General features: G+C 51.3%; 1 pseudogene; it reads left to right on the top strand.

Moving 5' to 3' along the window:
• Nucleotides 1-1,077: 1,077 nt before the first annotated feature.
• Nucleotides 1,078-1,284, top strand: LOC142260532 (U2 spliceosomal RNA; annotated as a pseudogene).
• Nucleotides 1,285-21,654: the final 20,370 nt, after the last annotated feature.

Raw genomic sequence — 21,654 nt, 5'->3', positions numbered from 1 at the left:
GCAGTTCAACACTCTCATGGGCACTCTTCCCTTCTTTATTAATGAATAAAACTATGATGTAAATAGCATATAGATACCCCACAAATGCAGATAAAAGTAGGTTATGGGAAAAGGGGGAAGAGAGAAACAGGAAAATAGTGGAATAAAGTATACCTTCCAGGTGGGAGAGGAAATGGCAGCACAGCCAGTGGAGGTGAAGCAAGGGGAGCCTGCAACTAAAGAGTTGAGAGCGTTATCACATGGTGACTGAGCCTGATTGTAACGGGAGCATAGAGGTGCCGATCCTGTCTTACCTGCGTTGGTGTAGAAGTGGGTGTCCTGTGGTGGAGTCAGCTATGTGCAGTGGTGGCCGTGGGTTCTTTTATGTGCGACCGTAGTAATAGCTGCGCCCACTTCCTGTATGGGAGTGGAATGCAGTGAGGGTAATGGAACGCACGCCTGCGCATTTGTGTTTAACGTCGCGCATGTGCAGAACGGAGAAAAGGCTGCGCTCACTTCCTAATGAAAGGGAGTGAGACGCATCTGGGAAGGGAAGGGAAAAGATTAGGGTTTGGGGATGATGAAAGGGCTTTCTACGGGCAAGGATGGCAAAGGGTGGCAGTGACGGAAAGTCAGGCAGCCTGTCCTGTCCTGTCCTGTCCGTCCGTCTTTTTGTATCATGAATTGGAAAGACTGCAAGGGGGAGGGGAGGTGCTTGTGTCCAAAAGGAGGAGTTATTCAGATTCATTGCAGTGGGCGGCGGCTGCAAAAAGCACCATTCTTCTTGTTTTTGCTCTGCAAAACAGCCTTTTCAAGGGTTGGCTTGGGTGACAAAATGTCTTCTGTAGGCGTGGGTTTGTCTCCCTCTCCCTAAGATGTGTCCGGTATAGGCCAGGGTGCCACTCAAGGCCGTAACCAATTCGGGTTATAGCTTCTCGGCCTTTTGGCTAAGATCAAGTGTAGTTTCGGAGGACGCTACCTTGGTCGGTACTGGAAGGTGCCTGGGATTGCACGTCTGCCGGCCTTGAGGAAGTGTGTGCGCCTTCTGGTGACACATAGCCCTCTTGTGCCTGGACGGTTCCCAGGCAACGGGAGGCGATCACCTTTGTTATTTTGAAGTCCTACTGATAAACAGAAAAAAAAAAAAATTAAATCTGTTCTTATCAGTTTAATATCTGATACGTCCCCTCTCTGGGGACCATATATTAAATGGATTTTTAGAACAAGGAGATGGAAAAAATCTTGCTCTGTCCACTGCACGCATTGACCTGGTATTGCAGTACCTCCAGGACCGGTGCACCCCTTCTTAACCCAGTTTCCAAAAGCAGAACTCAATTCACCTGATTCAAATGAGCCCCATTAGTGAATTGAAAGAAAGCAAAAACTTTATATGCACCTCAATTTGGCCAATTCACTTTTCACACTTTCACCCTTTTTTTTATCTTTCACACCTTTTACTTGCTTTATTGATGCAAAAAGCTGTGCCAAATAGCAAACTCATCTCCACTCAACTTGACCAACTCTGCTATGTCCCGTGCAGTATCTTATTCTCAGTCTTATCTAGATCATTTGCAATTGAATAGAATAGATCCCTTTTAACTGCTTATGACTGTGTAAAATATGTAGTTTTACTGGGCTGGGATGAGAGAATCCATTGAAGCATGCTGTAGGGATTGTGGTTCCTGTGTGCTAAGAAGAGAGGCTGGCACCAGCCAGAAAGCCCCATTGCAGCCAATAATCACTTAATAACTTTTTCAACTTGTCATCATATGGGAGGCCTTCCATTCCTTGTAGTAGTCTAGTTGCCCACCTTTTAACTGACTCTAACTTCTGAATGTCCTTATTAAAATGTGGAGCCCAAAACTGGTTCCCATATTCCAGATGTAGCCTTACAAGTGATTTATAGAGGTGTAACAATACGTTGGGATCACGGGATCTAATCTCCCTTTTTATACACCCTAAAATCTTGTCCCAAGCAGCATTCCATCAGCCTCTGGAAGGTTCCTGGCGCATTGCACAGCTCGAAGGGCATGCTTTTGAACTCGCAGAGACCCATAGGGGTGGCGAAGGCGGTCTTCTCCCGGTCTGCCTCAGCAACGGACACTTGCCAATAGTGACTAGTGAGATCAAGGGTAGAAAAATAATTTGCAGTTCTCAATGCAGCTAGCGATTCCTCTATACGGGGAGTGGTGCCGTCCTTCTTTTTTAACAGGATCAACAGAGCTGCCCAAAGGCTACAACTGTCACGGATAACCCCAGCCGCCTTCATGTTGCTCAACATGTCCTTGGTACACTGGCAATGTGAAGGTGGTATTGGCTTATAGCTCTCTTTGATGGGTGGGTGTGCACCTGTGGGGATGTGGTGTTGGACCCCTTTTATTCCCCCAAAATCTAGCGGGCTTCCCACCGGTAACCCGCTCCCCAGCTTGGATGGATGCTGAGGGAGCCCCTTTTGCCCGCAGGCTCTGGCCCTGGGAACTGTAGCCTTGGCGGTGACTGTGCTTCCCTCTACGGTGTGAGCTGTTGCCTTCAATCGGGTCTTGACTGCTGGGAAACCCTGGAGGTTCCTGTCGCTAACGGATTTGACCGGTTTTACGGCGACTCCTAGCCTGGTCGGGGTCCGTAGGCCCTGCCGGATGGTGCTGGCTTCTCTTCACTCCCCGATCTGGTACCGGCGGGCCACCGCCCATCCCCGGTCCGTACGGTTCACTCCAATCAGCCTCTCCTGCAGAAGGTCACCACCATCTGCCAACCTTGCTGAGTGCCCGGGCCACACACCCGGACACGGTCAGTCTCCTTTCCTCTTCACTTCTCTAACTCCAAAACTGATCTCTAATCTGACTCCTTTTCCCGCCTCCAGGACTGTGAACTCCTCGGTGGGTGGGATCAACCGCCTGGCCCACCCCCTGGTGTGGACATCAGCCCCTGGAGGAAGGCAACTAGGATTTGTGTTTAGCTTCGGTGTGCCTAGCCGGAGTGTAGAGTGTGTTGGTGTAGTACCTGTGACGACCTGGCTTGTCCAGGGCGCCACATTCCCCTATAGTAAAATGCAGACCGTCCGCGGGCTGCCCGTCCATCAGCGGTTTTATTTTCACAACTGAAAAAGAATAAAACGGTAAAACATGTAAAAGCATCATAAACATTTTACAACGGTACAGCTTCCGCTCTTCTCCCACCCAAACAACCTGGCCCTGATGCTGCCCCTAAGAAGCGGGCAGCACCCCTTGACCCCAGTCCAGCACCAAGTTGCCCGAGCGGGTTCTGTCTCTTTCAGGGGGCCCACGTCCAAGGGGACCCCTGAACCCCCGGAGGATCGCCACCGGTTACGGTAGTGGCGGGCCTAGGCCATCCCTTTCCTCCAGGCCCATCCTCCCAAATCAGCCTCTCCGGAGGCGGTAACGGTGTCAAGCCAACAAACATTTTTATTTACATTGCACTAAGTTTGTGGTTGCCCTGCAAGTTCTCGGGCTTGTCCGTAAGCAGTTCCTTACGCAATGGTTGCACAGTCCCTACGGGGACAACAGTTGCCGGCAACGGCCGGTTTAATCACGGTTCAATCAGGTAAACTTCTTTGGTTGATCATCTTTACTTATCATTTAAAACTTTCAAACTGGTACACTCAACACATAAAGCCCCCCCTTTTAAAGAGTAGTTTCCCTGTACCTAAGTGGGGGTCTACCTAGGTTGGGGCGAGTGGACCTTCGGGGTCCGGTGTCAGTGGTGACAGGCAGTGGGGCAGAGGGAACAGTCAGTTCCTCCTCCCTGCTATCATGTGGGGCAGGCGGAGGCGTAGGGGAGCTGGGTACAGGTACATCCCTGGGCACTGGCTCGCGGTTAACCGTTTCCATCATTTCTTCATCCACGGGTTGTGGGAACAGTATCACTGGAAGGATCACCGCACCGTTCTGTGTAGGCCAGTCTGCTGGAAAATCACCCATCATGGTGTGGATTACCTCTTTTTCCTTCTCCACTGGACTGGGAACTGGAGCCTCATCCGCTACTCTCAATGCTGGTGGGCACTTCTTCAGGTGGTCTCGGGAAACCGTGGCCAAAGTCCCCCCCTGGTCACGGCTGATCTGGTAGGCCTTCCCATTCTCCCATCCTGTGGGCTGGACTACATACGGGGTTTTTTCCCATTGATCATCCAGCTTGTGGGCCCTTCTTTTCCGCTTCAGCACTACATCCCCAGGTTGGAAGGAACCGGCAGGCGCCTTCTTGTTGAAGCACTGCTCCTGTTGTCCCCGACTCTGGCACAAGTTCTTTTCAACATACTCCTGGACCTGTCGGTACTGTGTCCTCCGCCGAGTGTCCCATTCAGCTGTCGACAGGAGTGCTTCTGAAGCTTCCAAGCCCATTTCCAGATCCACTGGTAGCCGGCCGGGACGAGCTCTCATCAGGTATGCTGGAGTGCATTTCGTAGAGCTGGAAGGGATGTTGTTGTACATATCGACCAGGTCAGGTAGCTTCTCCAGCCACAGGTTCCGCTCTTCCAGTGGTAACGTCTTGAGGAGGCCCAGGACCAAGTGGTTCATCTTTTCACAAATGCCATTGGTTTGGGCGTGGTAAGGCGTGGTCCGGATTTTCTTGCAGCCGTACAACTGGCAGAATTCCTGGAATACCTCTGCTTCAAAGGCCGGACCCTGGTCGGTAAGCACCCTCTCCGGGTACCAATGCGGTCAACAGAAATAAGCCTGGAAAGCCTTAGCAGCGGTGCGGCCGGTTAAGTCCTTAACTGGGACAACCACCAGGAACCTCGAGTAGTGGTCTACGATGGTCAGAGCGTAGGTGTACCCACTTCGGCTGGGGGTGAGCTTTACATGGTCAAGGGCAACCAGCTCCAGCGGTTGGTGTGTAATGATCGGGTGTAGGGGTGCCTTCTGGCTGGCCTCGTCCTTCCTTCTCAATGCGCAAGGGCCACATTCTCGGCACCAGGCCTCCACAGATTCCCGCATTCCACTCCAATAGAACCGCTCTCTTAACAACATCTCTAGCTTCTTCCACCCGAAGTGCACTGCACCATCATGGTATGCTTGCAGGACGGTGGGCACGTTAGCCTGGGGAATCACCAGCTGGCGGATCTTCTCGTGAGTCTTTGGATTAATCAGCTCGCGATACAACTTCCCCTGGTGTAGGTATAGCCGGGTCCGTTCTTGCCACAGACGTTGGGCTTCGGCAGGGGCAGCAGGGTCTATCCCAGCAGAACCCTGTTCCACTAGAGTCTTGACCAGGCGGACAGCAGGTGCCTGGTCCTGAGCTTCCTGCCAGTCCTGTCGGGGCAGCGGATCCAGGTTCACCCGTTGTTGGTAGACGTGCACCTTCTCAGTGAATGGCCGGTGAAATGCAGGCAACTCGATCTCTTCGAGGTCATCATCCTCTGGCCCCTCTTCCGACAGGTGGGGCATCCGGGAGAGTGCATTGGCATTGACGTTGGTACGGCCGGCCCGGTACTTGATGGTGAAATCGTAGTTGGCTAACCTGGTCACCCATCGCTGCTCCAACGCGCCCAGCTTGGCCGTATCTAGATGGGTCAGCAGGTTATTGTCTGTGTACGCGGTGAACTTGGCTGCTGCCAGGTAATGGCGGAACCGCTCGGTGATAGCCCACACCAGTGCCAAGAGCTCAAGCTTGAAGGAGATGTAGTTCTCAGGGTTCCTCTCAGTCGGTCGGAGTTTTCGGCTAGCATAAGCTATTACCTTTTCCCTTCTGTCTTGGACCTGGGATAGAACAGCCCCCAAGCCCACATTGCTGGCGTCGGTGTAGAGGATGAATGGGCGGCTGTAGTCAGGGTACGCTAGGATTTCCTCTCCGGTCAGGGCTGTTCTCAGCTGGCGGAAGGATTCCTCATGCTTTTCTTCCCACACCAATGGGGCTACTAGGGATCTACCACCCTTGGTCTGTCCTACGAGGAGGTCTTGCATGGGGGCAGCCATCTTTGTGTACCCCTTAATGAAGCGACGGTAATATCCCACCAGGCCCAGAAACTGCCTCACTTCCCTCACTGTGGTCGGTCTCGGCCAGTCTTGGATGGCGGTGATCTTCTCGGGGTTGGGGGCGACACCTTCCGCACCAACCACATGTCCTAGGTACTGCACTCTGGGTTTCAGCAGATGACACTTTGAGGGCTTCAACTTCATCCCATACTTGGCAAGGGACGCGAACACCTCGGCTAGGTGCTCCAGGTGGGCTTCATACGTCTGTGAGTACACAATCACATCATCCAAGTACAGCAAAACGGTCCCATAGGCAGTCTTCTCTCGGTCTTCCGGTGCCACGGCCACCTGCCAGTACCCGCTGGTGAGGTCAAGGGTGGAGAAGTAGTTAGCGGTTCTCAGCGAGGCCAGGGACTCTTTGATGCGGGGCAGAGGGTAAGCATCCTTATGCGTTATCTGGTTAATCTTCCGGTAATCCACACACATCCGCATGGTGCCCTCCTTCTTCTTAACCAGCACCAACGGAGCGGCCCAGGGACTACAGCTGTCCCTAATAACCCCTGCCTCCTTCATGTTCCTCAACATGTCTTTGGCGCATTGGTAGTGCGCAGGGGGAATAGGCCTGTATCTCTCTTTAATAGGGGAGTGTGTACCGGTAGGGATGTGGTGTTGAACCCCTTTAATCTGCCCAAAATCTAGAGGGTGCTTGCTAAAAACCCGCTCATACTCCTGTACCACCCGGTATACCCCTTCCTTGTGGTGTATGGGGGTATCATCAGTGCCGACATGTAGCTCTCGATACCACTCGCCTAACTCCCCCAGGGATGAGTGGGAACCGGCAGCAGGCGGTGTGACCGGGGGAACGGCTTCATGGATCGTGTGGGGATCTAGAGTGAGCAATTTGGCAAGGGTAGCGTACCGGGTGGTGCATGAATGCACACATATTGGTTTTATAATCTTATTGTATTACTTTATATTCTTATTTCACTTGTGCATATCTCCACCATAATCCTGGCTAAGAAATATAGCTTTTTTTGGGGTACACAGGTAGTAAGGTCTTCTTTCTATTTCTTTAGGGGTGATATAGCCTGGTGGAACTCTAGACCTCTAACATTATATATGCACCCTTTTTCTTTATGGTTCTTGGACACCTTATAACATTCTTCCATACATATATATCTTTCTCATAAATTATAAATAATTAGGCATTTTTATATATTTTATTTACATTTTCATAAATAACTTTTTACAAAGCATGGGGGACATTCTCACATACATATAATTTTCATGTACGCATTCTGAAAATTTACGCATAAACCGTACACACTCCTTTTTGTAACAATTTCTATAACTCATTCGCTGAACTCTCATCCCGGATATTCATTCTTACACCGAATTTCCTGTTATAACACAACATTCATGATTTTTATTCAATTTATTTTTATTTTTTAGGTTTATTAGTAGTGATGAGCGAGTACTAAAAAGCTCGGGTGCTCGAAGCTCGGGCCGAGCCTCCCAAGATACTCGTGTACTCGGCCCGAGCACCGAGCCCAATGTTATCCTATGGGAGACCCGAGTATTTTTGTGAAATGACCACCGGCAGCATGTAGAAACCCTAAAAATGGCACAAAAGTCTCCGAAGAGTGCTCAAATGACATGGCAACAGCATGGGGAAGACCCCTTGAAGCATTTATCACTCAAAAGTCACAGCTGTGAATAATTTTGTCCGCGTTTTACGCCATTTTTACGGACTCACCAGAAAACCTTCCAAAATGACACCAAAATGATTTTTCATAGCGGAAATGTTAAGGGCACATACCCAATAGTGAGATAGAGCTAATGTATGTTACTTTTTGAGATCAATACATGAAAGATTTTACGTAAAACATTGTGTGGCACTCCGATGTCCCTGAGAAGAGACGTACATAAAGGCCTCTGAGTCTAATGTGCCCATTTTGAGGAACTGAGTCTTTGTAGTATTTTCCTTTGCCAGGGCAGTCCAAAATTGTGAGGTTCACCAATGCCCCTGCATACAGACGTGCATGATGGCCTGTAAACCTGAAGTGCCCATTGTAAGGAAGTGGGTCTATTGTAGTATAGCCCTTAGGCAGGGCAGCCAAAAATTGGGAGGCTCCACGTTGTCCCTGGATAGAGACGTGCATGAGGGCCTCAAAACATTAAGTGTCCAGTGTCAGGAAGTGGGTGTATTATAGTATAGCCCTTAGGCAGGGCAGCCAAAAATTGGGAGGCTCCACGTTGTCCCTGGATAGAGACGTGCATGAGGGCCTGTAAACCTGAAGTGCCCATTGGAAGGAAGTGGGTCTTTTGTAGTATAGCCCTTTGGCAGGGCAGCCAAAAATTGGGAGGCTCCACGTTGTCCCTGGATAGAGACGTGCATGAGGGCCTGTAAGCCTGAAGTGCCCATTGGAAGGAAGTGGGTCTTTTGTAGTATAGCCCTTTGGCAGGGCAGCCAATAATTGGGAGGCTCCACGTTGTCCCTGGATAGAGACATGCATGAGGGCCTCAAAACATTAAGTGTCCATTGTCAGGAAGTGGGTGTATTATAGTATAGCCCTTAGGCAGGGCAGCCAAAAATTGGGAGGCTCCACGTTGTCCCTGGATAGAGACGTGCATGAGGGCCTGTAAACCTGAAGTGCCCATTGGAAGGAAGTGGGTCTTTTGTAGTATAGCCCTTTGGCAGGGCAGCCAAAAATTGGGAGGCTCCACGTTGTCCCTGGATAGAGACGTGCATGAGGGCCTCAAAACATTAAGTGTCCATTGTCAGGAAGTGGGTGTATTATAGTATAGCCCTTTGGCAGGGCAGCCAAAAATTGGGAGGCTCCACGTTGTCCCTGGATAGAGACGTGCATGAGGGCCTCAAAACATTAAGTGTCCATTGTCAGGAAGTGGGTGTATTATAGTATAGCCCTTAGGCAGGGCAGCCAAAAATTGGGAGGCTCCACGTTGTCCCTGGATAGAGACGTGCATGAGGGCCTCAAAACATTAAGTGTCCATTGTCAGGAAGTGGGTCTTTTGTAGTATAGCCCTTTGGCAGGGCAGCCAAAAATTGGGAGGCTCCACGTTGTCCCTGGATAGAGACGTGCATGAGGGCCTCAAAACATTAAGTGTCCATTGTCAGGAAGTGGGTGTATTATAGTATAGCCCTTAGGCAGGGCAGCCAAAAATTGGGAGGCTCCACGTTGTCCCTGGATAGAGACGTGCATGAGGGCCTCAAAACATTAAGTGTCCATTGTCAGGAAGTGGGTCTTTTGTAGTATAGCCCTTTGGCAGGGCAGCCAAAAATTGGGAGGCTCCACGTTGTCCCTGGATAGAGACGTGCATGAGGGCCTCAAAACATTAAGTGTCCATTGTCAGGAAGTGGGTGTATTATAGTATAGCCCTTTGGCAGGGCAGCCAAAAATTGGGAGGCTCCACGTTGTCCCTGCATAGAGACGTGCATGAGGGCCTCAAAACATTGTTCCCATTGCAAAGGAGCGGGTCTCCTGTCGTTGTAATGTCCATTCTGCAAAGAATGGGCGAAAAAATTTACCACTGGGGGTATACCTGAAACAAAGGCCTAACTCTTGTAACGGTCATCATGGTGGCGCATGAGGAGAAGGAGGAGCAGTCCAGCGATTATCCAAAGTCCAGAAGTGTGTACCCATGGGTGACTGGAGGTACATGGCAAATTCCCGTTACAAACTTTAAATTCCGCTCTCATTTGCTGGTGGTGTGGTGAAGTCTGGCCCAATCCAACCCTTGTTCATCTTGATCAGAGTCAGCCTGTCAGCATTTTCAGTTGACAGGCGGGTGCGTTTATCTGTAATGATTCCACCTGCGGCACTAAAAACACGCTCTGACAAAACGCTAGCGGCAGGGCAGGCCAGGACTTCCAAGGCGTAGAGAGCCAATTCATGCCACGTGTCCACCTTGGATACCCAATAATTGTAAGGCACAGAGGAATGTCGGAGTACAGTTGTTCGATCTGCAAGGTACTCCTTGAGCATCTGGGCAAACTTAGGATTTCTTGTGGCACTACCCCGCACCTCAGGGGCTGTGGTACGTGAGGGGCTGAGAAAACTGTCCCACATCTTAAAGACTGTTCCCCTACCTCTGGCGGATTGGACTTGTGCCTCTCTCGGCTGTACGCCTTGGTTGTCCACTGATTCCTGACCTATGCCGCTAGCGTTTTGTGAGGGGAATGCTTTGCCTACTTCCGTGACTATGGCCTTCCGGAACTGCTGCATTTTGGTTGACCTCTCCGCCTCGGGAATAAGAGACATAAAGTTCTCCTTGTAGCGTGGGTCTAACAGTGTTACCAACCAGTAATGATTGTCGGCCAAGATGTTCTTAACGCGAGGGTCACGAGACAGGCAGCTTACCATAAAGTCAGCCATGTGCGCCAGACTCTTAACAGCCAGGACTTCAGTAGCCTGACCAACACGTTGACTGAACATGCTGTCCTCCTCCTCCTCCTCCTCCTCCTCCTCATCTACCCTGTCCTCTGGCCAGCCACGCTGAACCGAGGATATGACTGGTGTGCATGTCATATCCTCAATTTGGCCGGAGATTTGCTCCATGTCTTCATCCTCCTCCTCGTCATAGTCCTCCACTGCACGTTGTGATGAGACGAGGCTGGGCTGTGTGTTATCACCCACACCCACTACTGTTTCTTGCTGCAACTCATCGCGCTCCGCCTGCAATGCATCATGTTTGGTTTTGAGCAGAGACCGTTTTAGAAGGCAGAGTAGCGGTATGGTGACGCTAATAATGGCGTCATCACCACTCACCATCTTGGTGGAGTCCTCAAAGTTTTGGAGGATGGTACATAGGTCGGACATCCATCTCCACTCCTCAGGTGTTATGTGTGGAGTTTGACCCATTTCCCGACGGCTTAGGTGATGCAGGTACTCAACAACTGCCCTCTTCTGCTCACATATCCTGACCAACATGTGCAGAGTTGAATTCCAACGCGTGGGGACATCACACACCAGTCTGTGAGCCGGAAGATGCAAACTGCGCTGAAAGCCGGCAAGGCCGGCTGAAGCAGTAGGTGACTTTCGAAAATGTGCAGACAGGCGGCGAACTTTTACCAGCAGATCAGACAGCTCTGGGTATGACTTTAGAAACCGCTGAACCACGAGGTTGAGCACATGGGCCACGCATGGAACATGTGTCAGCTGGCCTCGCCTCAAAGCCGCCACCAGGTTCCGGCCATTGTCACACACGACCTTTCCTGGCTTTAGGTTCAGAGGTGTGAGCCAGTGATCTGCCTGCTGTTTCAGAGCTGTCCACAGCTCTTCTGCATTGTGGGGTTTGTCACCTATGCAGATTAGCTTCAGCACAGCCTGTTGCCGCTTCGCCGAGGCAGTGCTGCAGTGCTTCCAGCTTGGGACTGGTGTGGAGGGTACAGTGGATGAGGATGCGCAGGAGCAGGAGGAGGCTGAAGAGCATGACATTCCGGAGCTGTAGAGTGTGGGTGAAACACTGACTGAGGTAGGGCCTGCAAACCTTGGTGTGGGAAGGACGTGTTCCGTCCCTCGCTCAGACTGGGTCCCAGCTTCCACAATAATAACCCAGTGTGCCGTCAACGAGATGTAGCGGCCTTGCCCACAAGCACTTGTCCACGTGTCTGTGGTTAGGTGGACTTTGGGTGAAACAGCGTTGTTCAGGGCACGTGTGATGTTTTGTGACACGTGGTTATGCAACGCGGGGACGGCACACCGGGAGAAATAGTGGCGACTGGGGACCGAGTAACGTGGGACAGCTGCCGCCATCAGGTCGCGGAATGCTTCTGTCTCCACCAGCCTAAAAGGCAACATTTCCAGCGCAAGCAGTCGCGAAATGTTAGCATTTAGAACTGTGGCATGTGGGGTGTTGGCAGTGTATTTGCGCCTGCGTTCAAAGGTTTGCTGAATGGATAACTGAACGCTGCGCTGGGACAAGGACGTGCTTGATGATGGTGTTATTTCTGAGTAGGCAACTGCAGGTGCAGGACCGGAGGAGGCTTGTTCGCAGGCAGCATGGACAGGGGATTGGCTCGCATGCACAACCAGCGAAGACGTAGCAGTGACATTAGCAAGCACTGCTCCTCGACTCTGTTGTACTTCCCACAAAGTCGGGTGCTTGGCTGACATGTGCCTGATCATGCTGGTGGTGGTCAGGCTGCTAGTTTTGGTACCCCTGCTGATGCTGGCACGGCAGGTGTTGCAAATGGCCTTTTTAGAATCATCTGGATCCAACTTAAAAAACTGCCAGACTCGGGAAGACCTAACATTTGTACAGGCACCTTGTGTCGTGTTGTTGTTCCGGGGAACGGTTGCCTGACTTCTGCCTGGAGCCACCACCCTGCTTCTTACTGCCTGTTGGGATGCTACGCCTCCCTCCCCCTGTGCACTGCTGTCCTCGCTCTGCATATCCTCCTGCCAGGTTGGGTCAGTTACTGGATCATCCACCACGTCGTCTTCCTCTTCCGCACCCTGCTCCTCCTCCTGACTTCCTGACAATTGTGTCTCATCATCGTCCACCCCTTGTTGAGACACGTTGCCAACTTCGTGAGAACGTGGCTGCTCAAATATTTGGCCATCTGTACATACGATCTCCTCATGACCCACTTCAACATGAGCTGGCGAGAGGCCAGAATGTGCGAATGGAAACGTGAACAGCTCTTCCGAGTGTCCAAGTGTGGGATCATTAATGTCCGAGGACGTGTACTCAGCCTTGTGGTAGGAAGGAGGATCAGGTTCTGAAATGTGCGGTGCAGTATCACGGCTACTGACACTTGACCGTGTGGAAGACAGAGTGTTTGTGGTGGTGCCAATCTGACTGGAAGCATTATCCGCTATCCAACTAACAACCTGTTGACACTGGTCTTGGTTCAAGAGCGGTGTACTGCTGCGGTCCCCAAGAATTTGGGACAGGACGTGCGAGCGACTAGATGTGGCCCTTTGTTGTGGCAAAATTAGAGCTTGCCCACGACCTCGGCCTCTGCCTGCACCACCATCACGTCCACTTCCTTGTTCCTTGCCAACGCCCTTGCGCATTTTGCAATGCTGTGCTGACGTGTATTCACTAGACTTGGGCGTTATATCAAAGTTTGTGCAAATTGTGCACCTGTACGCTGCCACCGACAGGCACACATGTGCGGTTTTTAAATGCAAGCACGGACGCACTAAGAACCTAACAGGTTTTAGGAGCAAAAATTAATGATGAGAACTCTGACACTATCAGCCACTGCTGACTGACGTGTATTATACACTACACTTGTGCGTTATATAATAGTTTGGTAAAAACGCACACAAGTGCACCTGTACGCTGCCACCGACAGGCACACACGTGCGGTTTTTAAATGCAAGCACGGACGCACTAAGAACCTAACAGGTTTTAGGAGCAAAAATTAATGACGAGAACTCTGACACTATCAGCCACTGCTGACTGACGTGTATTATACACTACACTTGTGCGTTATATAATAGTTTGGTAAAAACGCACACAAGTGCACCTGTACGCTGCCACCGACAGGCACACACGTGCGGTTTTTAAATGCAAGCACGGACGCACTAAGAACCTAACAGGTTTTAGGAGCAAAAATTAATGACGAGAACTCTGACACTATCAGCCACTGCTGACTGACGTGTATTATACACTACACTTGTGCGTTATATAATAGTTTGGTAAAAACGCACACAAGTGCACCTGTACGCTGCCACCGACAGGCACACACGTGCGGTTTTTAAATGCAAGCACGGACGCACTAAGAACCTAACACAGGTTTTAGGAGCAAAAATTAATGACGAGAAATCTGACACTATCAGCCACTGCTGACTGACGTGTATTATACACTACACTTGTGCGTTATATAATAGTTTGGTAAAAACGCACACAAGTGCACCTGTACGCTGCCACCGACAGGCACACACGTGCGGTTTTTAAATGCAAGCACGGACGCACTAAGAACCTAACAGGTTTTAGGAGCGACAATTGCTGAGAAGTCTGACACTATCAGGACTGTTTTAGACTGTGTACACCAGCCCCAGATATGATGAAGGCTGGTATACGGTCACCACTAGGAATGGCTATATACCCTGCCTGCCTGCCTGCCTGTATACTGCTACAATAGTCCTGACAAGGACTCTTTTGGTCACTAGCCTGTATTCCAACCTGGCTATACCCTGCCTGTATACAGCAACAATAGTCCTGAGAAGGACTCTGCTACTGTACTCCGACCTGGCTATACCCTGCCTGCCTGTATACAACTAGAATAGTCCTGAGAAGGACTTTTGGTCACACTGTTTGCAGCCCTGCTACGGAAATAGCTATAAAGGGCCGCAAACCTTTCCCTGAAGTAGCGACCCTCTCCCTGCACTGACTGTCTGGATAGCTGTGAGCAGAGCACAGCGCGCCCGCCGGTATAAAGGCTCGGTCACGCTGTGCAGGCCGGCCAATCACTGCAATTCCACAACTAACAGGGCTGTGGCATTGCAGTGGTCTGCCAGCCAATCCCTGCATGAGGGCTGGCTCTCAAAAGAGCGCCAACATGCAGGGATGAAGACCACGAGTACAGCACGAGTATCGCGAGATTACTCGGTCCCCGTCGAGTAGACCGAGTACAGTGATACTCGTGCGAGTACCGAGTAGTAACAAGCATGCTCGCTCATCACTATTTATTAGTAAAATGGCTTACACTCCCCTTTTTTCCACTTTTTTCTTCACTACTTTTATAAAGAAATTTTTCCTTTCTTTATTCTTAATGCAATTTTATATAGCAACACCACCATTTTTTGCCACGAACATAATTTTTCTTGTCCGTCATCCCGTTCACCCTTACAGGGTTGTGGACAGATGCACTTGTCACTACACTTCTAAGACTCAATACAGGGTCTGGAGCTCAATGCTCCCTTTTTGGTTTTTTTTTCTTCTTTTTTTTCTTTTTTTCATTTTGTCCTTCTTCTTCTTCTTTTTCTGATTTTTGTCTCAAAAAGCTGATGAAATTTGAAACACTATACCCCAGTGATTTTATAAATGTTTCTCAATATATCACTTGAGAACTTTTATGGCCGGTATTGTAACAGTTGACCATCCCGGCAGTATTTGAAATACAGCAGTCAGTCCTCTGACGTAGCTCCATATGTGTATATATAGAGGTTCTTCCTCCTTTGATTGCATACTGTTCTTTTTTTGCCCTGATGAAGGAGACAGTGATCTCTGAAACACATTGACCGGAAAAAAGAATAAAGAGATGAAATAATTAACATCAGTTTCCTTTGGTGACAGCGCGGCACGCACCCGATTTTCCTCCTATACGTTATTGCTCTTCTACTAGGGGCTGCGGCTGTCGCCATTTGTAACGTGCATTTAGGGGTTGTGACTGGCACAACCTTAATAGGTGAGTGCAACTACTATTAATTATTTGTTACCTTACCAGGTAAGACCCTAATTTGTGCGTCTGCTCCAGAGTTATTTCCCTGATTATTAATATCTGACAGGCAGTGATTGATCCTGCATTCTCACCTTCCTCTCTGTTGCACATTCTTATTGTTCCTATATGCTCTCTATTTCCATCAGACTTTTTTTGTCCTTCGGTGGGGCTCTAACATATGTGCACCATTTATTATTTATTTTTATGGATTCCTTTCTTTTTTCATGCTAGCGTTCATTATGTGTGGCGCCCCTGACCTGGTCAGGCACCACTGAGTACTGCACCCATGCTGGGGACAGTACAATACAGGTAATCCAGAAGGCTGACTGGGGTGTGGAACACAGGCGCATAGTGACCAGGTCTCACACATGTACCCATGAGAGGACCCCTGGGGATCCCAGGAGGGGGCAAGCCTTCACCTTCACTGGAATAGTGGAGGGGGTAGAGCCTCCATCTCCTCTCAAGGGGTGTGGTGGAGAGTCTGGTTGCTAGGTGGCGTAGGCAAGAACAGGAGAGGAGGAGCAGTGAGCCAGTTCAGTGTAGAGTCCAGGGAGCTCAAGTGAGGAGCAGATCCCTGGAGCTGTGCAATCTGACAGCGTCCGCGCAGTGGCTACAGACGGGGGAGAACGGTCAACTAGGAGTGCTGCCTGAAAGCCAGCTTCAGCTAGGGAGTGCAACGGAGTGGGAAGTAAGGAGACTGCTAGAGAGCACCAGGCCCAACCGGGCGGCAGATCCCGAAGCGGGGATAGATTCAACTTTCTTCTGCTAAACCTGCCGGTGTGGGGCTCTTAAAGCCCACACCACAACACTACAAAAGCCGCAGCCACGTAACCACAAGTTAGGGCCCATAGGTCATAGGAGGCAAGAGGCTGGAGTGGCCTGGTCCGGGGAACAAGCAAACGGCGAACGAAGGGGAGAGAGGCTTGGAGCATCTTCCCTGGGTGACCCCCATAGGGACTCAAAGTCGGGGTCACCCCAAACCACCAAAGGGCTAAGGAAGGCGAGTCAGTAGTCACCCTCATAAAGTCAGCCTGAAGGATACCTGGTTCCCATCTGGTTCATCCCAGCTACGCCCGGGCTACTCACCCTGCCATCAAATGTGAGTAAAGCCCTTGAAAGACATTCCTGCCTGTGTGGTTATTCTGCGACTTGTGGTACTACAAACCTACATCGGGCCCTGGGGCTTGCCTCACTCTCAGGAGGCTATTCCAACTAACTGCACATACCATCAGCCCCAGGCGACCCTCAACCTGCAGTGGCGGTCCCTACTGGCCGCAATACTGAGAGTGGCGTCACGATCAAACAAGAAGATTTCCTACCAGTGACGGAGATCCAGCAACGTGGAGTCCCTGAAGGTAATGCACCGACACTGACACTGCACCTGTGGGGCTTCACATCTGGCGTCACGAACAGGATAAGGACTAGACCTGTTCAGACAGGTGACCATGTGCCTAGGCGGTCCGCTTGAAAAATTGGAAGCGCCGCCATATTGCCACCATGAAAAGCGCGCTGAAAAACAACAGCAGCCCGCGCTGGAAGAAGTTACCGCCCACGAAGAGGTGTGGCTACCCAGAGATCCCCTGCAGAGTTCTGACCTTGCCGGCTATGAGAGCGGAAGCGTCCAGAAACGGCGGGAGAGAAGGGAAGCCACAAACCTGCTGCTGCGGAGAGCAGAAATGGAATCCAGACGCGGATACCCAGAACCAGGCTCTGCTGCCTGGTGGTGCCGGGAGCTTGCCCTCTTCTGTGATCAGCTGGAGGCCAGGATTATGCGACGGCTCAATGAGGAACGCAAGGAGCTCCTGGAGATGGCTGCAGCGGTCCGGACCTATGAGGAGAGAGCCGCGCGGAGCCTGCCGGATCGAGCGGCGACGACGATTCAGACCCCGATGGGTGAGTCCGGTGTTGCCCCGGCTAGAACAAGAGCCCCGACCCTAGCTGCTACGACCGCGGTCCCAGAGGAGGCGCCCGGTGTGGTGACGCTGAGTGAGGCCGCAGCCACGCTAGGTGCGGCCCGCCAAGCCCAGGCCGCTGCAGCGATGCCCCGCCTGTCCCGCAGGGCTCCGACCACCACGGCAGTGCTCATCCGTGCTGCAGGTGTGACGCTGACCCAGGCTGCCACCCTGCTAAACCCGGTCCGCCAAGACCCCAACGCAGCAGCGACGCTCGTCCGCGCCGCAAGTGATATGCTGAACCAGGCCGCAGCCCCGCCGGGTGCGGCCCGCCAAGCTCCGATCACTGCAGCGACGCCCGGCTCAGCCTGCACGGACCCCATCGAGGCTGCGACGCCAAGTGAGACCGCGGCTGCAGTGTCCAGTCCGGCCCGCCAGGAACCGGCCGCGACAGAAACGCCAATCCAGGCCGCCGCCATACAGGGCGCGGCCCGCCAAGACCAGGCCGCCGCCATGCCAGGCGCGGCCCGCCAAGACCAGGCCGCCGCCATGCCAGGCGCGGCCCGCCAAGAAGAGATTACCTCATCATTTACCCCGGCCTGCAAGGCCAGAGCAGACACCGCTCCCCAGTCCACAGAGGTCCCTGCTAGGAAGACCCTGATAGGAGAGGACCCCGAATACTGGAAGCTGAAGGCTGACCTAGAGGCCCAGTTCCCACAAGAGATGGTGGATCGGTACCTGCTCCCTCCGTATACCCCTAAGGAGATTCAGACAACCCCAGCAGCTGCGCCAGAGAGTCTACCGCCCAGACCAGTTGAAGACAGCCCATCCCCAGCACTGCCACCAAAGGAGTGCAGCGAAGAACTAAGGGGGAGAGGAGGCCAGGAAGCAGAAGGGTTGACTCCGACTCCAGTGCCACCCGTAGCAGATGTGTATTCAGAGCCGGAAATGCTGCCATACTCCCGCTGGGATGAGGAAGACCTGACACCGTCTGCGGACGAAGATCAGCCCCAAGACCTCACCTGGGAGTTTGTGAGCTGCCCTCTACAGAACCCAGCCCGCAAGACACGGCGCCACAGAACGCAGTGTGCTCCAGCCCCACAGTCTCCAGAGCAGAAGGAAGTCACCGCCAGAGACCTACAGGAGAAAAGGTGCCTAAGAAGGTCCAAAGCCCAGGCCAGAGGACCCCTGTGTTATGGCGTAGTGGAAGATTTCAATCTGAGAAGTGGTTATGGATTCATTGTAGCCCCTGGCATCAAGGAGGGGATATTTGTTAACAGGAGAGATGTAAGCGCTCATCTGCCTAGAGGACACCCTGGCAGAAATCTAAAGATGGGAGACTCAGTTCAGTTCACCATGCATCAAGGCGAAAGGGGATTGTATGCCCTGGACGTAGCGTTATGTCCCATCAAACCTTACAGCCATCCCATGCTACAAGAAAGACAAGAAAGACAAGAAAGACAAGAAAGACAAGAAAGAAAAGACAGAGATAAAGAACCAGATGTAGAAACAGACGAAGACCAAGAACGGAAAGATAAAGATCCTACAGATGAAACAACCATAGACAAAGATCCTACAGATGAAACAACCACGGACGACGACGGAGAGCAAGAAAGTCACAGGTGCCGGTGCCCTACATGCCCACGCCCTGGTGAAATGGAGGAGTAGAGTAGAGAGAAGTCAAGAAATACAGCAAGTTACCAGTTGAAGTTTTGACAAGTTGAAAAGTTTGCAACGTTATTGTTTAAGAATGTGCCCACAAAAACTATTGTGAGAAAACCATAAACCTTAAGGCTATGAACTGGCTATAGCCACAAACTCTCGCAGTGTAAATAGTTACACCAGTGGCACCGCCACCAGAGCCAGCCTGTTTAGGGGCTTGGCTCGTCTGCAACCAGGAGGAGTCCGTCCGTATATAGGGCCTTGGCTCACTTGCGACCAGAGAGCACGCCTGTTTATGGGGCCTGGCTCTCCACCACAAAGAGGGTACCTGGTCAGCACCAACTGTGGAGGCCGCCTCTGCATCCTGCCAGAAGAGGCTGACGGCGCGGATCCACCAGGCCAGGTATACCCTGAAACCACCAGCCCATGTAAGCCGCCTCTACATCCTGCCAGAAGTGGCTGAAGTCGCGGCCAACGGGAGAGGAAGATTGGAGGAAAGGTCTGGGGAAACGGATGGCCCAGACCTGGTTACCAACAGGACCGGTGACCTGCCTCCTGAGAGGGTTTTGGGTGGGTTAACGGACTTGTGGGTGGAGGGTGGTGATGTCTGATACCTGGTGGTTTTAAAAATGTTTTACGCATTTTAAAATGTTGTCTTGCAGCCCGGGGACGTGCTGGTGATAACTAAGGGGGAATGTGGCGCCCCTGACCTGGTCAGGCACCACTGAGTACTGCACCCATGCTGGGGACAGTACAATACAGGTAATCCAGAAGGCTGACTGGGGTGTGGAACACAGGCGCATAGTGACCAGGTCTCACACATGTACCCATGAGAGGACCCCTGGGGATCCCAGGAGGGGGCAAGCCTTCACCTTCACTGGAATAGTGGAGGGGGTAGAGCCTCCATCTCCTCTCAAGGGGTGTGGTGGAGAGTCTGGTTGCTAGGTGGCGTAGGCAAGAACAGGAGAGGAGGAGCAGTGAGCCAGTTCAGTGTAGAGTCCAGGGAGCTCAAGTGAGGAGCAGATCCCTGGAGCTGTGCAATCTGACAGCGTCCGCGCAGTGGCTACAGACGGGGGAGAACGGTCAACTAGGAGTGCTGCCTGAAAGCCAGCTTCAGCTAGGGAGTGCAACGGAGTGGGAAGTAAGGAGACTGCTAGAGAGCACCAGGCCCAACCGGGCGGCAGATCCCGAAGCGGGGATAGATTCAACTTTCTTCTGCTAAACCTGCCGGTGTGGGGCTCTTAAAGCCCACACCACAACACTACAAAAGCCGCAGCCACGTAACCACAAGTTAGGGCCCATAGGTCATAGGAGGCAAGAGGCTGGAGTGGCCTGGTCCGGGGAACAAGCAAACGGCGAACGAAGGGGAGAGAGGCTTGGAGCATCTTCCCTGGGTGACCCCCATAGGGACTCAAAGTCGGGGTCACCCCAAACCACCAAAGGGCTAAGGAAGGCGAGTCAGTAGTCACCCTCATAAAGTCAGCCTGAAGGATACCTGGTTCCCATCTGGTTCATCCCAGCTACGCCCGGGCTACTCACCCTGCCATCAAATGTGAGTAAAGCCCTTGAAAGACATTCCTGCCTGTGTGGTTATTCTGCGACTTGTGGTACTACAAACCTACATCGGGCCCTGGGGCTTGCCTCACTCTCAGGAGGCTATTCCAACTAACTGCACATACCATCAGCCCCAGGCGACCCTCAACCTGCAGTGGCGGTCCCTACTGGCCGCAATACTGAGAGTGGCGTCACGATCAAACAAGAAGATTTCCTACCAGTGACGGAGATCCAGCAACGTGGAGTCCCTGAAGGTAATGCACCGACACTGACACTGCACCTGTGGGGCTTCACATATGCAGTAGTCATTCATGATATATCTTATATTTGTGAATCCATTAGGGCTCTATATGTCTGGTGCATCACATTGGGTCTTTTCAGTGCACAATAGGCACCTTTTTCTGTTATGCTCTGCTGCCACCTTATGGACATCCTATCAGTGATGCCAGAAAAAAATGGACATGTCTCCGTGCAGCAATCACGGACACGCGGGTACGCCGCACGGAGACACGTGCAGTGAAAAATCACTGATGTGTGAGCAGACCCATTCATTATAATGGATCTGCGTATCTCAGTGATTCTGTTATGTTTAAAAAAAAGCACAAACGTACCAGAATCACTGACGTGTGAAACAGGCCTTATAGTGTTTTGATTTATGTATGTATTATACAACTTCTGTGGATCTTGTATGAGTGACTTTTCTTCATTTTATTGGATTGTTTTAAAATATTGAAATAAAGTCACGCTTCCTATGCATCCTTTTGTATTCTGATTGGCTACTATAATACAGTTTTTAGGCACTGAGATCGATACCAGAGGCATGGTCTTCCGCTTACCAGAGGATAAGCTCAAAAGGCTAAGGGACATAATAGAAGGGTTTAGTGCTGTTAATAAGGTGGCATTAAGATAAATGAAATATATCTTCTCGGTCTTCTCGTTTTCTTGCTGAGTTGTGCCAATGGACAGAGTTTTTTCTAGACATTTGCTATTGGAAACTCAGGGAACCAAAGCTCCTGGATAGAGTTGAGCGCGGTTCGTGGTTCGTGGTTCTCCAGTTCTAGGCTCGAGTGATTTTGGGGCATGTTCTAGATCGAACTAGAACTCGAGCTTTTTGCAAAAGCTCGATAGTTCTAGAAACGTTCGAGAACGGTTCTAGCAGCCAAAAAACAGCTAAATCATAGCTTGGTTTCTGCTGTAATAGTGTAAGTCACTCTGTGAA

Source organism: Anomaloglossus baeobatrachus, unplaced genomic scaffold (assembly GCF_048569485.1).
Source record: "Anomaloglossus baeobatrachus isolate aAnoBae1 unplaced genomic scaffold, aAnoBae1.hap1 Scaffold_123, whole genome shotgun sequence".
Classification (NCBI taxonomy): domain Eukaryota; kingdom Metazoa; phylum Chordata; class Amphibia; order Anura; family Aromobatidae; genus Anomaloglossus; species Anomaloglossus baeobatrachus.
This window is presented reverse-complemented; position numbering and strand designations above follow the sequence as displayed.